The sequence below is a fragment of the Hyperolius riggenbachi genome, chromosome 12, assembly GCF_040937935.1.
Source record: "Hyperolius riggenbachi isolate aHypRig1 chromosome 12, aHypRig1.pri, whole genome shotgun sequence".
Taxonomy (NCBI): domain Eukaryota; kingdom Metazoa; phylum Chordata; class Amphibia; order Anura; family Hyperoliidae; genus Hyperolius; species Hyperolius riggenbachi.
In genome coordinates, this window is record NC_090657.1 from 151317368 (window position 1) to 151330237 (window position 12870).

The following is a 12870-nucleotide window of genomic DNA, read 5'->3' on the forward strand; positions in this document are numbered from 1 at the left end:
CCTTGGAGTTTACGATAAAGAGATTCTACTGTACAAGTGAAATACAGTATGTTGTTGTTGTGATCCTGATCATTTAGAAAGAAATCTCCACAGTTTAGTAATTTTGTGCCTGTCTGCAGGAGAGTTGAGCTGACATCAGTGCTTTAAGATCTGAGCCCTGTTTATGTACCAAATAGTATAAGGAATAGGTGAAATGTCTGCCTAATGGAATACTATAATACATTATTTCATACGTTGAATGATTTATATCACCATTCCTAGAAATTAAGGATTATAGAAGGTGGAAAATCTATGTTATCTTCAAGATTTCAGGGGGAAGGCGGGTGGAAATGCTTAGCGAAGATTGAAAGGCTTAGGAGTTTATCAATGTTTAGAAAATTCTTTACTCCCAAGTGCCCATTTGAAATCTACCATGCTTAATTTTGCTTATGTAGTCCTTGAGGAACATTTTGCAGACTCAGTGGATTGTCCTATTAATTGCTATTTTTTTCAGTCCATTGGTCTGTGGCATAGGTGGTGGTATACCTCCCGTCCTAAATTTATATAGGATTAAGCCTTACTACCTTATCACTAGCAAGACTTTTCTGAGGCACAGTGAGTCCCAGGAGTTTGGCTGGTCTTCCTGAGTCAAAAGCCCAGCCAAGCACTCTACAGCCCTACCAAGCCCTTCCCATACTTGCTGCCTCCCTCCACCCTACATATGAAAACATGCTCAGAACCTGTACTTCCATACAGGCAAACTCTGCAATTGCCCAGGGCCCCAGAGCCAACTGACAGCCCCCCACCCCCATCCAGGTCTCCCAATAAGTGAATAGCACTTTGCGCTTTTGTTGTTGTTTTATTTTAGTCCCAATTAAACTAAAATTTGTTTTCAAAACATTTTTATTAGCGGAAGACATGTTAAACAAACCGGGGTAATAGGGTTGAATATATAATCAAATTTTGAAAATGATTTTTAAATACTCTCAGTGTTTAGCCAACAACACAATTTCTGAAAGCAATCATATTGATAAGTGAGAATTATAAGTATTTCCTAATCCCTATCGAACTTAATTTTTCAAATCGCAAAATCCTTTGTTTAGCTGTGCCTGCCTGCAGCTCTAAAGCCAGTTGTTTTTTGTTATAATATTCAAGTCATTAAAGGGACTCCAAGCTCAACTTAAAAAGGAAAATAGTACTCACCCGGGGCTTTCTCCAGGGAGGTCCCACGACGGCGTCCTGGCTCCTCTCCTAGGCCCCGCTTCGGAATGGCTGCCCGGCGACACTGGGCCGAGTGTCGGGCTCCATCTTCGCGTATGACGTGGCTGATGTCACCACGCCGGCCGCCTCGCGTCATCACGGCGGCCGGCGTGTAAGTACTGCGCATGCGCGATTAAAGCGCGCATGCACCGTACTGCCAGGTCGGCCGCCGTGATGACGCGAGACCGCCGGCATGGTGACGTCAGCCGCGTCATACGCAGAAGAAGGAGCCCGACACTCTGCCCAGTGTTGCCGCCGGGCAGCCATTCCGCAGCAGGGCCTAGGTGAGGAGCCAGGACGCCGTCGTGTGACCTCCCAACCAGCACTGGGCTGGAGAAAGCGCCGGGTGAGTACTATTTTCCTTTTTAAGTTGAGCTCGGAGTCCCTTTAAAAATTCATCACATCTACTTTCTGTGAACTTCAAACATAAACATGCATTTTCTCCTGTAAAGCAGGGAATCAGGGAATTTTAATCAGGCATCTTTTCTGCCTATTTTAAGTGTCAATTGATTACATGCAACTGCCAAACCCACCAGCTGAACCCAGGAAGGAAAGGAAGCAAGCTGTACTGAAGAGACAAGCCCAATGGCTCATAAAGCTGCATTTCACCCGGCACTTTGCTTCTATACACTGTTTATATTCACTTATCATCCTGACTGCTATTAGAACTTTACCATTTTCATTTTTCCATTTTAAGTTTGTATGGAATTTAGGCGCTGTAGTGACAAAGTAGAATGCAGTAAATTATTCAGGATACCCACTTTTACATTAAAAGTCCTGGTTTCAGCATTAGAAACACTTCCTACCAGAGCAGGATCATCCACCAGGCAACCTAGGCAGGTGCCTGGGGCCTAGTGGTTGTCAAGGGGCCCATCAACCACCTTCTCTGGCCTCTCCCCACCTAAGTCACCAGTCTCTGACCCGCTGGGCCTCTGAGACAGCAGGATCATCCACCAGGCAGCCTAGGCAGGTGCCTGGGGCCTAGTGGGTGTCAAGGGGCCCACCGGTCACCTTCTCTGACCTATCCCCACTTCAGCTTAGGGGCCCCAAATCTACTACCTCTCCTAGAGCCCCATTACATCTTAATCAATCTCTACTTCCTATAGCTCTATATTGGTATGTAGCTGTACCCACAGCCTAGGCTGTTTAGCTATATGGAATTCTCCGCACATTCTTGGAGACCGGGAATGATTATCACTGGCTTAGGCATTTTTGGGAACAAACATTCTACAGAGCGGCACCTCAGGATGTTGCCACCGGTGATCAGAAGCGGGACAAGGTCCTCCGGCACCCACGGCTGATGCCGGGAATACACGGCTAGATTCTGAGCCATTTAGATGGCTCAATAGATCATTTCCGACACATCCGATCTCCCGCCCAATTGTTTCGCTGCTCTATTCCAGATAGCAGTGAATGGAAAAAGATAAGAAAAACGAGCGGAAGATAAGCGAATTGACTGCGGAATCGAGCAGTGAAACGATCAAGTGGGAGAATGGAGCGGCAAAATCGAGCCGTGTATGCCCAGCATGAGACACCAAGGAGAGCGCCTCCACCCCTCCCACCCCAGCCATGGCACAATGATTGCTATTAGACTAAAGGCTCATACACACGCTCAACAAAAGTCTTTTAAGTGCACAATTATCAAACAACTTTTGTTGAAGAAGCAAGTTGTGCATTTAAAAGACTTTTGTTGAGCGTGTGTATGAGGCTTAAGAAGCGCCCCAGGGCCCCCATCACCTTAATCTCTTGTTATTTGGCTTGAAGTCATTGCCATGTATTGCCTTTTCTTATGTCTCTCTGCTTCAAACACAATAGGGGAATGATAGCTGAGCGAGTTGTGTGCCCCCTCCTACACTGCGCCCTGAGGCTGGAGCCTCTCTCGCCTTGGCCCGCCCCTGCCTGTGATAAATGTCAGAATGTAAAGATAATAAATAATTCATAAATGAATATTGTAAACAAAAATAAGCAATTTTAATCATTACGTTATTTTAACTACAGTTCCTCTTTAACCACTTGAGGACCACAGTGGTAAACCCCCCTAAAGATCAGGCACATTTTTACGAAAATGGCCACTGCAGCTGTAAGGCCAAGCTGCAGGGCCGCAGAACACAGCACACGAGTGATTCCCCCCCCCCCCTCCTTTTCCCCCACCAACAGACCTCTCTGTTGGTGGGGTCTGATCGCCCCCAAGTTGTTTATTTTTCTTTTAAATAAATATTTATATCTTTATTTTCTTATTTTTTTTTCCTATTTAATTATATATATATATATATATATATATATATATATATATATTTTTTTTTTTTTTTTCAAATCCCTCCCTCCCCCCAGCCGGCCAATCACGGCGATCGGCTGTCATAGGCTTCTGCCTATGAGAACCGATCGCTCTCTTGCCCCCCAAGGGAACACGGCTGTCCCCAGTACAGCGCTGCTGCTGATCGCAGCGCTGTACATGTAAATAGAGGGTGCTTTCGCCGTCTAAGTGGCAATCGCCGCACGGAGACTGAAGGCGGGGAGGAGTTCCGCCCCCCGAGCAGGAGATGCACGCGCAGCCTGTGCACGATGTCCTGCAAACTGCAGCCCCAGGACTTGATGCAAATTGGCATTAGGCGGTCCTGGGGCTGCCGCTACGGCCACGCCCATCGGCGTTAGGCAGTCGGCAGGTAGTTAAAGGACAACTGAAGTCAGAAGAATATGGAGGCTGCCATATTTATTTCTTTTTAAACAATACCATTTGCCTGGCAGTCCTGCTGATCTATTTGGCTGCAGTAGTTTCTGAATAACACCAGAAACAGGCATGCAGCTTATCTTGTCACTTCTGACAACATTGTCAGAAACACCTGCATATGCTTGTTCAGGGTCTATGGCTAAAAGTATTGGAGGCAGAGGATCAGCTGGATAGCCAGGCACCTGGTATTGCTTAAAAGAAAATAAGTATGGCAGCCTCCATTGCCCTCTTGCTACAGTTGTCCTTTAAAGATGCTGCACAACTGCCAACACATCACATCCCAGCTTTATGAATAAGCCTGTGAGAGTTTTCCGTCTCTATCCCTCCAATACGAGGGTAACAGAAGTCGTATTTCTTCTGCTCTTGTCCATACATCTCCTCTTCATATAAAGTTGTCTATTTCCGATATGATTTAACGTTCGTCATTTTTAATTTCCTTTTATGACCTCCCTTGGCTTCTGTTTCTTTCCCCTGCTGTTGCTACTTCATCTATTTGTTTCTGTTAGCTCTGCTCTGCTCACAATGTTTCCTTCCTTTCCCCCCTTCTCATTTTCTTTTCATTTATTTTCTTCTTGGACTGGAGTGTTGGATATCCCTAAATTAAGTGAGATGATATAAAGATCTTTTGTTCTGGTGGTAGCAGCCGGGGCTCCTGGGGGAATCAGGGGTGGGGGAAGGGAGGCGCCCCCCATCTGTGCTGGATCGCAAGTCTTTGTATATTTTGCTATGTTTAATATGTTAGTGCTCAGTGTGGTTAGTGGGCAGGCGTTGCTCTACTTCTACATGAAGCATTAAGATAACACTTTCATTGCCTGGGCTATAATCTGTTTTAAAGTGCAGTTATCCCAGAGTAACTGTTAATGAGCAGCAAGTTGACCATTCAGGACCGATTCGGCTGAGAATTTAGGTGTACAGGTGTCACCCAGATCCGGCATACAGGGCTGGAACAAGGTTCTTCAGCCCCAGAGGCAGAGATTCCAAAGTGTGCCCCAACCTACCACCCCCCCCCATACTGTGCTTACCCCAGGATAGGTAACAGATGTACCCCCAGTATTATGCAGGTGTCTCTCAAGTATAGGTAGGCAGATGTCTACCCCCAGTATAGGTAGCCGGATTCCTACCCATTATAGTCAACCTTACGTTTCCCCAGTATGTGTATCCAGATTATTCCCATTATAGGTAGCTTTATGTCCCCTACAGTATACGCAGCCAGATTCACCCCAGTATAGGCAGCCTTTTGTCCCCCCAAGTGTAGGTAGCCAGATTCTCCCTAGTAAAATTAGCCAGGTTTCCATCTGTATAGGTATCCAGACAGTAATCTCCAGGGGGACGTTTTTGCTGTGCCCTCACTGCTCTGTGCTCAAAGGCTGGTGCCTCTTGAGCCTCTGAATTGGCCCTGCCCTGCCAGCATATCAGATGTTTAGTGACTGTGATGATGCCCAAGCCTATGCCTACCTCCTCACCATGCCCAATGTAAGTCTCTCTGTCGTGCACCACATCATTATTCCCCCTTCATAGCAAAAGAGGCATTTCTAGCCAGTAAGGTAGCTAAGGGGCTATATAGCACTCAGACCTGAGCTGTTGTCTGAGGGGCCCAGTCCCGATCCCTGTGGATGACAGTAAGTGTGCATGTGCACCAAGAATTTGAAAAACAATGCACCTACTTATTGCAGAGCTGTCATAATGCAACATCCAAGCAGTACTATCTTCCGTAAACAGCAAATAGCTCACAATGGCAAACCTTAGTCTCAAGTGGCAGTCCTACTGTGGGCTTCCAGGTTTTGGCTTCACCATCATTCAAGCATGGACCATTTTAACCACTTAACGACCGCCTAACGCCCATAGGCGTCGGCGGGTCGTTAGTGGTATAGCATGGAAACGGCCGCTCGATCGAGCGGCCTTTCCATGCTAGTTCACGGAGACTGTCTCCGTGAACAGCGTGCGAGCCGCCGATCGCGGCTCGCACGCATAATGTAAACATCCGGGGAAGAAATCCCCGCTGTTTACATCACACGGCGCTGCTGCGCAGCAGCGCCGTGACGTAGATCGGCGATCCCCGGCCTCTGATTGGCCGGGGATCGCCGGCATCTGATAGGCAGAAGCCTGTCCTATCCGGCGCAGGACGGAACTCCGTCCTGCGCCACTCACAGGTACAGGGAGAGGGAGGGAAAGCCGGGGAGGCCGGAAAGCGCTGCGGAGGGGGGCTTTTAAGAGCCCCCCCCGGAAAGTGCAGGCAGCCAGCGGAGATCAGACCCCCCCAGCAGGACATCCCCCTAGTGGGGAAAAAAGGGGGGAAGTCTGATCGCCCTGGCTATTTCCTGATCGGTGCTGCGGGCTGGAGAGTCCACGCAGCACCGATCAGAAGAAAACCCTGTGGTCCTTAAAGTTTCCCTATGTATCGGTAACCCTGGAACATGCAGAATCTCCTGGCAGGATTCAGTCTCGGTGTCTTACTACACACTTGTGTTGGTAGCCACTGACTGGTGGAGAAGAAGCACCTTACAATGCTGTAACATTAGACACCTTAGACAGTCGCAGTGTGACCCTGGAGACCCAGGTTTGGTTACGCCATTCACTAAAAGGGTAGGCTGAAAACTCAACAACAAGTCCCTAGTTTGCAGGTGCAAGGAAACTAGCCTAATTAGTGCAAATAGTAGCTTTGGTGACTACACTTATGACAGCTGATAGGACAGAACATTGACATTGAGGGGTGGTTGAGGATTTGCTATAATGTATAGTGACTATGACCTAATAGTAGTCTAAATGCTGCATAGAGCACTTTTGTGCTACCAGTTAAATCACCATTCAGGTGAGCGTATTTTGCAGCACTGATGGTTGTGGGATGCTCAAAGAATGTATTCAATCTCTGGATACTAGACAGAGTCCTCATTTTTGAATACCACTATAAAGTCACAGAAACCTAGATGGGGTTAAGCTTAGGGCTAAGAAAATTATAGCATATTAGTTATGGATTAACATGAAAGCAGAATTGCTCTTGGTACCTATAGTCAATACAGACTCCTTTTGTATTTTATTTTTATCACCATTATGACTGTTTCAATTACTTTTAGTGTTTTATGTACATTTAGGCCTCTTTCACAATAGGACGTTGCGGTTTGATGCAACGTTAAAGTCACAGCGCAAATTCCAATGCAACGCCCCCAAAAAGTCGCAACGCAACTTCATGCACCATTCTTGTTGCATACAGTAGAGCATACAGGCAATGAAAAGTATGCTTCCAAGTCATTACTGAGCATGTGCAAACAGTCCAACACAGCTAATAACGTGTATAACGCACAGCATGCAGCACTTTCTAATAATGCTACACGTTACACACAAACGCAACGTGTGCACTGTGAATGTCGCACAGATTTTGCATTGCTGTGCGTTAGTCTGCATTGAAACATTTTCTAACGTGCAACTTTAACGTCACACTGTGAAAGAGGCCTCAAGCTAAACCTTACTATTGCTGGAAACTTATGAAGTTTTTATGAGGTTTTATCTACTTATTGATTTAATATGATACGTGCCCTAATATGACCACCAAAAATTGTTGTATGTTTTATTGACGTTTATGGAATAAGAACACTTTTGAACATGTTTTATTTATGTTTTATGATCTATTGATCAATTAGCTGGCAATTAAGCAGCAGCTATTAGATGCCACAAGCTCAGTTTTATACTTACGTACATTTAAATCTTATCTCTACTGACCAGGTGATCAAGAGTAGCTAATCAGAGAAGCACAAACTGATCACCTGAAAGGTCAATTGTCATTCTTCTGAAGTTTCCATGCAAGAGAAATTATCCTAAATACCTTGATCTTCACTTTGGGTATGTAACCATTTTGAACTCTCTGGTGCTACCATGTTCCTAAAGATATGACTGCTGGTTCACGAACGTTCAAGTGTACAGATGTCTTATTTCCAGATATATTACAATGGATATTGCACAGCTATTAAGGTTAAGATGTGATGATTTTAATTGATTGGTCAAGAATGTCATGTGTTTGCATGTGGATACCCTGTGATATTATGTAACCAGGAAACCTCCGCTGTACTAAGCCACTGTCCACACTGAGCTGCCATGTACAACTGCATTGAGCACACTTAGCCACCACCCCCAACTCCATCACCCCCACTAACCTGCCGCCCACAGGTGCTTCCATGCTTATTTACAAACTACAGTTACTATATAGGATGTGTGTGTAAAAATATTTAAAGAAAGAAGATTGTTTACACACAATATGATCTGTTCATGAATAATTAAGTGGAGATGCTTCTTTAATAAAAACTAGTAAAGGCTACTTCCATGAGCAATTTAGCTCACCTAAAGCCTCATCTACACGCGTAGATGAGGCTGCAATCCGGCGGCTCGATTAGCAGCCGGATCGCCTCTTCCGCGTACCCGCGCGATCCTCGCCGCGTCCCCGCTCACCGTGCGTGCGCCGCATTCGATTCCCCGCTCGTCCCCGCCCCGCTCGATTCCCTGCCATTGTCCCCTCGCGGGGAGCGAGCAAGGAATCGGCGGAAGCAAGATCCGTCCTGTTGGATCTTATCCTGATGCGGCTCGATTGATAAGGAGCATCGCGGCCGCATCTACGTGTGTAGATGCGGCTGAACACCTCCAAGGGACATTAGGGAATCTTGATAATCATAAGCTCTATTATTATTTCAGGGGGCAGGGATCACAATGGGCGTATGTGTGTGTGTGTGGGGGGGGGGGGGGGGAGGGAGTTTAGGGGTGGGTCTCTTCTTTCAAGGGTTGATTGTTAATGTGTAAAGCAGGCCATACACTGGCCCGATTTGCGCCCGTTTCGACAGCAGATTCGATCACTGGGATCGAATCTGCTGCCAATCGTTCACGCTACACGCCGAATTTCGATCCATTTCGTCCGATCCCGTCGATCGTGCCGTGCGGAAAATAACCGTCAATCGCCCGCGGGTAAAGAGCGCATCGCTAGCGGCGTTCGAGTGCCCGACGACCGACGCAATAGAGCCCGCATACATTACCTGCTCCGCCGGCGCGACTGCAGTCTCCCGGTCACCGCTGCTCCGTCTGCGCTCTGGTCTCCAGGTCCGGCATGCCTCACTTCTTCTAGCCCGGCAGGAAGTTTAAACAGTAGAGCGCCCTCTACTGTTTAAACTTCCTGCCGGGCTAGAAGAAGTGAGGCATGCCGGACCTGGAGACCAGAGCGCAGACAGAGCAGCGGTGACCGGGAGACTGCAGTCGCGCCGGCGGAGCAGGTAATGTATGCGGGCTGGGCGGGGGCAGCAGCAGCACCACCACCACAACAGATTGTGAACGGTTTCAGGCTGAAATCGGTTCACAATCTGTTTGCTGTAAAGGTAGCCATACGATCCCTCTCTGATCAGATTCGATCAGAGAGGGATCTATCTGTTGGTCGAATCTGATGGCAAATCGACCAGTGTATGGCCACCTTAAATGTGTACTGTTAATTATCATGAGAAGCTTAATCATTTCAAAGTTCTAGAACTGTAACTGTAAATGCAAGACCCTTAATGTTAAGCCTCGTCTACACGAGGTGATGTGTAGGCGATGTTCCTTATTAATCGACCCGCTGATGCGGCTCGATTGATAAGATCCGTCAGGTCCGATTTTGCCACCGCCGAATCCCTGCTCGTTTCCCATGAGGGGACAATGGCAGGGAATCAAGCGGAAGATAAGCGGCGCGGGGACGAGGGCAGATCGAATCCGACGCACAAGCGGGGACGCGGCGGGGATGCGGAAGAGGCAATCCGGTGGTTAATCGAGCCACCGGATCGCCTCGTGTAGATCCAGCTTTATATTTTTTATTCTATTTCTTTTCTTTTGTCTTTTATTGAAAATTGAAAAACATCAATAAAATTTGCTTAATAAAAAAAACAAAACTAGTAATTTTTTTTTTTTTTAGTCTAGGCACACTGTCACCTGTTGATCTAATACTTTCCAACAATTGTTATTCTTAAAAGTCCCTTTAGATTGCTCCAAAATTCCCACCAGGCCCTAAGCAGTCAACTAGGTTGGCTAATGGGTGATCTGGCCCTGCCAGAATTCTAAATCCAGAAACAGTGATTTGCAACTAAGCAAACCCTAGCAAGGCAGAACAATCCAGAGGGTCCGCACACTCAAATACTTTGGTCCAGCACCTTGAGAATGGTGTATGACTCCTACTGTTATTTACAATCAAGGCAGAGGTAAGCATAGCTGCACAGCATACCTCCTTTCTTCACCACAACCAACATACAATCAGCTATAAAGGCCATATGCGTGAGCTGCAGGTTGAGGTTCCCAGAGCGGTCGGATCAATATATCATCATAAAAATAATGAGCTAGGGAAAAGCATTATTTATTTCCTGTGATGAATACTGTTGTCAGTGCTCATTAACACTTGGCTGGCCACCAAATACTCCTAAAATATTTCTTGTGTCTTATGATTTATATGATAAGTCGCAGATTGATAAAATCATGATTTGTTATTATTGCTGTCGCGCACACATATAGATATCTTCTGCATAGCTTTATGAAAAGTAAGCTGATTTATGTACGCACATTCAAAAGATAGAGGGATTTTCTAGGGTAAGGTGGAATTTGGGGTTAAAAAAGAAAAAAAAGAAAAAAGGAAACATACACCCTCTGTGTATTTTGGATCTAACTATTAAAATATTTTACATACTTTAGTCAACAGTCTTATAAAGTGGTTGCATTGCTACTGCAGGTTCCTCACTCCCAGCCTTCTGAAGTGAAAATTAACTTATGATATAATGATTTGTATCTGTAGTACAGCTTAAGGTGGCCAAACACTGGTCGATTTGCCATCAGATCGACCAACAGATAGATCCCTCTCTGATCGAATCTGATCAGAGAGGGATCGTATGGCTGCCTTTACCGCAAACAGATTGTGAACCGATTTCAGCATGAAATCGATTCACCATCTGTGGAGTTGCCGCTGCTGAAGCCGCCCCCAACCCCCCCCCCCCTTCCTAAGCTATATATTACCTGATCCGGCCAGCGCCAGTCCCCTGATCTCCGCTGTCTCTTCTCCGGTCTGGGCTCTTCCAGCTTCACTTTACTTCCTGCCGGGGGAAGTTTAAACAGTAGAGGGCGCTCTACTGTTTAAACTTCCTGGTGAGACAGGAAGAAGTGAAACATGCTGTACTCGGAGCCCAGCGCGGAGACGGAGCAGCGGTGACCAGGGGACTCCCGCCGGCGGAACAGGTAATGTATTGCCACTGTATTGCGTCGGTCGCCGGCATTCGAACACATTCGAACACCGCTATGGACGCACTCCCGACCCACCGGCGATCAAGCAAAATCTTCCACACGGACAGTAACGTCGGGAATCGACGAGAACGATCGATTTCGGACGGAAATCGATCATTCGGTCAGCGTTTTCACAGCTATCGAATCAGCTGTGTATCGGCGGGAAAATCAGTAAGTGTATAGGCCCCTTTAGAAATAGAACATTAGTAGCACAGATATATATTGTTTTTCAGTACAGGAAGAGTTAAGAAACTTTAGTTGTTATCTATGCAAAAGAGCTTCTCTGAGATCTCTGACCAAGTTTGGTAAGCTACAGTGCTGTTTTATAAAGCACATATCTCAACCTGTCTCTACTGTTTCTTGTTTGTTTAAGGTTTTACTGCAAGAAAGTTCAACGGGTCATTAGCTCTGCTCGGTTTCATAGTTTAAAATACAGAGTGTAGTTTGTAAACTTCAAATCTTAGAGAATGATGCAATGTTATTTAAAAAAAAACAACAACAAAAAAAACGATATAACTGAAAATAAAAAATGAGCCTTTCCTTTGCTACTAATGTTCTATTAATTATCCGTACTACACATACAATTCATTATATCATAAATGTATTTTGGCTTCAGAGTTACTTTACGCTACATGCACACATTCAATTTCTGTCTCCTGAAATGATCATTTATTTAGCGTTTCATTTCTTTGGAATGAGTGCTTTACAGACACACAGCTTGCCCATTTGTTTTACAGATTATTCTGTTCTATGGAGAGGGAGGGGGGTGATGAGCAAAAATCGGTCAGCTGCAAGGCATACATTCATCTTAGAGGTCACCTATTAAAGAGGAAGAAACTTGTAAATTAATAAGGGAAAAAAGAGCCCCGATTGTAAAGCTCTGTGTTAGAGCTGCCAGAGCCGGTTCTAGTAACAATGGTGCCCCCGGGCAAAATTAACCCAATAAACACCCCCCAATAAAAAAATCGGCAGCCAAATTTCCACCAAAGGACCCTGAGGAGGGGGCTGACACCACCTGGCTCACCTGAAAACTCTGTAGGGGCATCGGGGAACAACAGTTATGTTGGGGGGAGACACCTTGGGGGCCCCTACAGGTTCTGGGGCCCTAGGACAATTGCCCTCTTTGCCTCTATGGTAGCGCCGGCCCTGAGAGCTGCATGGATTGGTAGCAGCAATATCTCACCTGCAAATCATTAGGGATCTGAAACTCCGCCCCTCCCCCATTGGTAAGTCTGCCGCAGCCATTTTTTATCCAAAGTGGTTTTTACAAAAGTGTTCCAACCTCTGTGGCTGAGGCGCCACAGGTGGGGTTGGCCACAGAGGTTGGAACACTTTTGTAAAAACCACCACAGGGGGGTATAGTTTCAGACCTCTAATGATTTACTGGTGAGCTATTACTGCTGACACCCGCCGATCCATGCAGCGCTGATGTGAAGCTTTACAGTAAAGCTTATTAAAATTACAAACCTTGTACTCTTTAACCACTTAACGACCGCCTAACGCCGATAGGCGGCGGCTGGTCGTTAGTGGTTTTACATGGAAGCGGCCTTTCCATGTCAGTTCACGGAGGGTGTCTCCGTGAACAGCCTGCGAGCCTCCGATCACGGCTAAATGTAAACACGCGGGGAGATCGGCAATCC

At 46.3% G+C, this 12870-nt stretch overlaps 1 long non-coding RNA gene across 1 annotated transcript in view; it reads left to right on the forward strand.

The window, feature by feature from the left end:
* Positions 1-7704: 7704 nt before the first annotated feature.
* Positions 7705-12870, forward strand: part of LOC137541860 (uncharacterized) — an 81452-nt gene continuing 76286 nt past the window's right edge. The window contains exon 1 of the long non-coding RNA XR_011025292.1: positions 7705-7801. This is a non-coding gene — a long non-coding RNA (uncharacterized lncRNA). The remainder of the gene's footprint in view (positions 7802-12870) is intronic.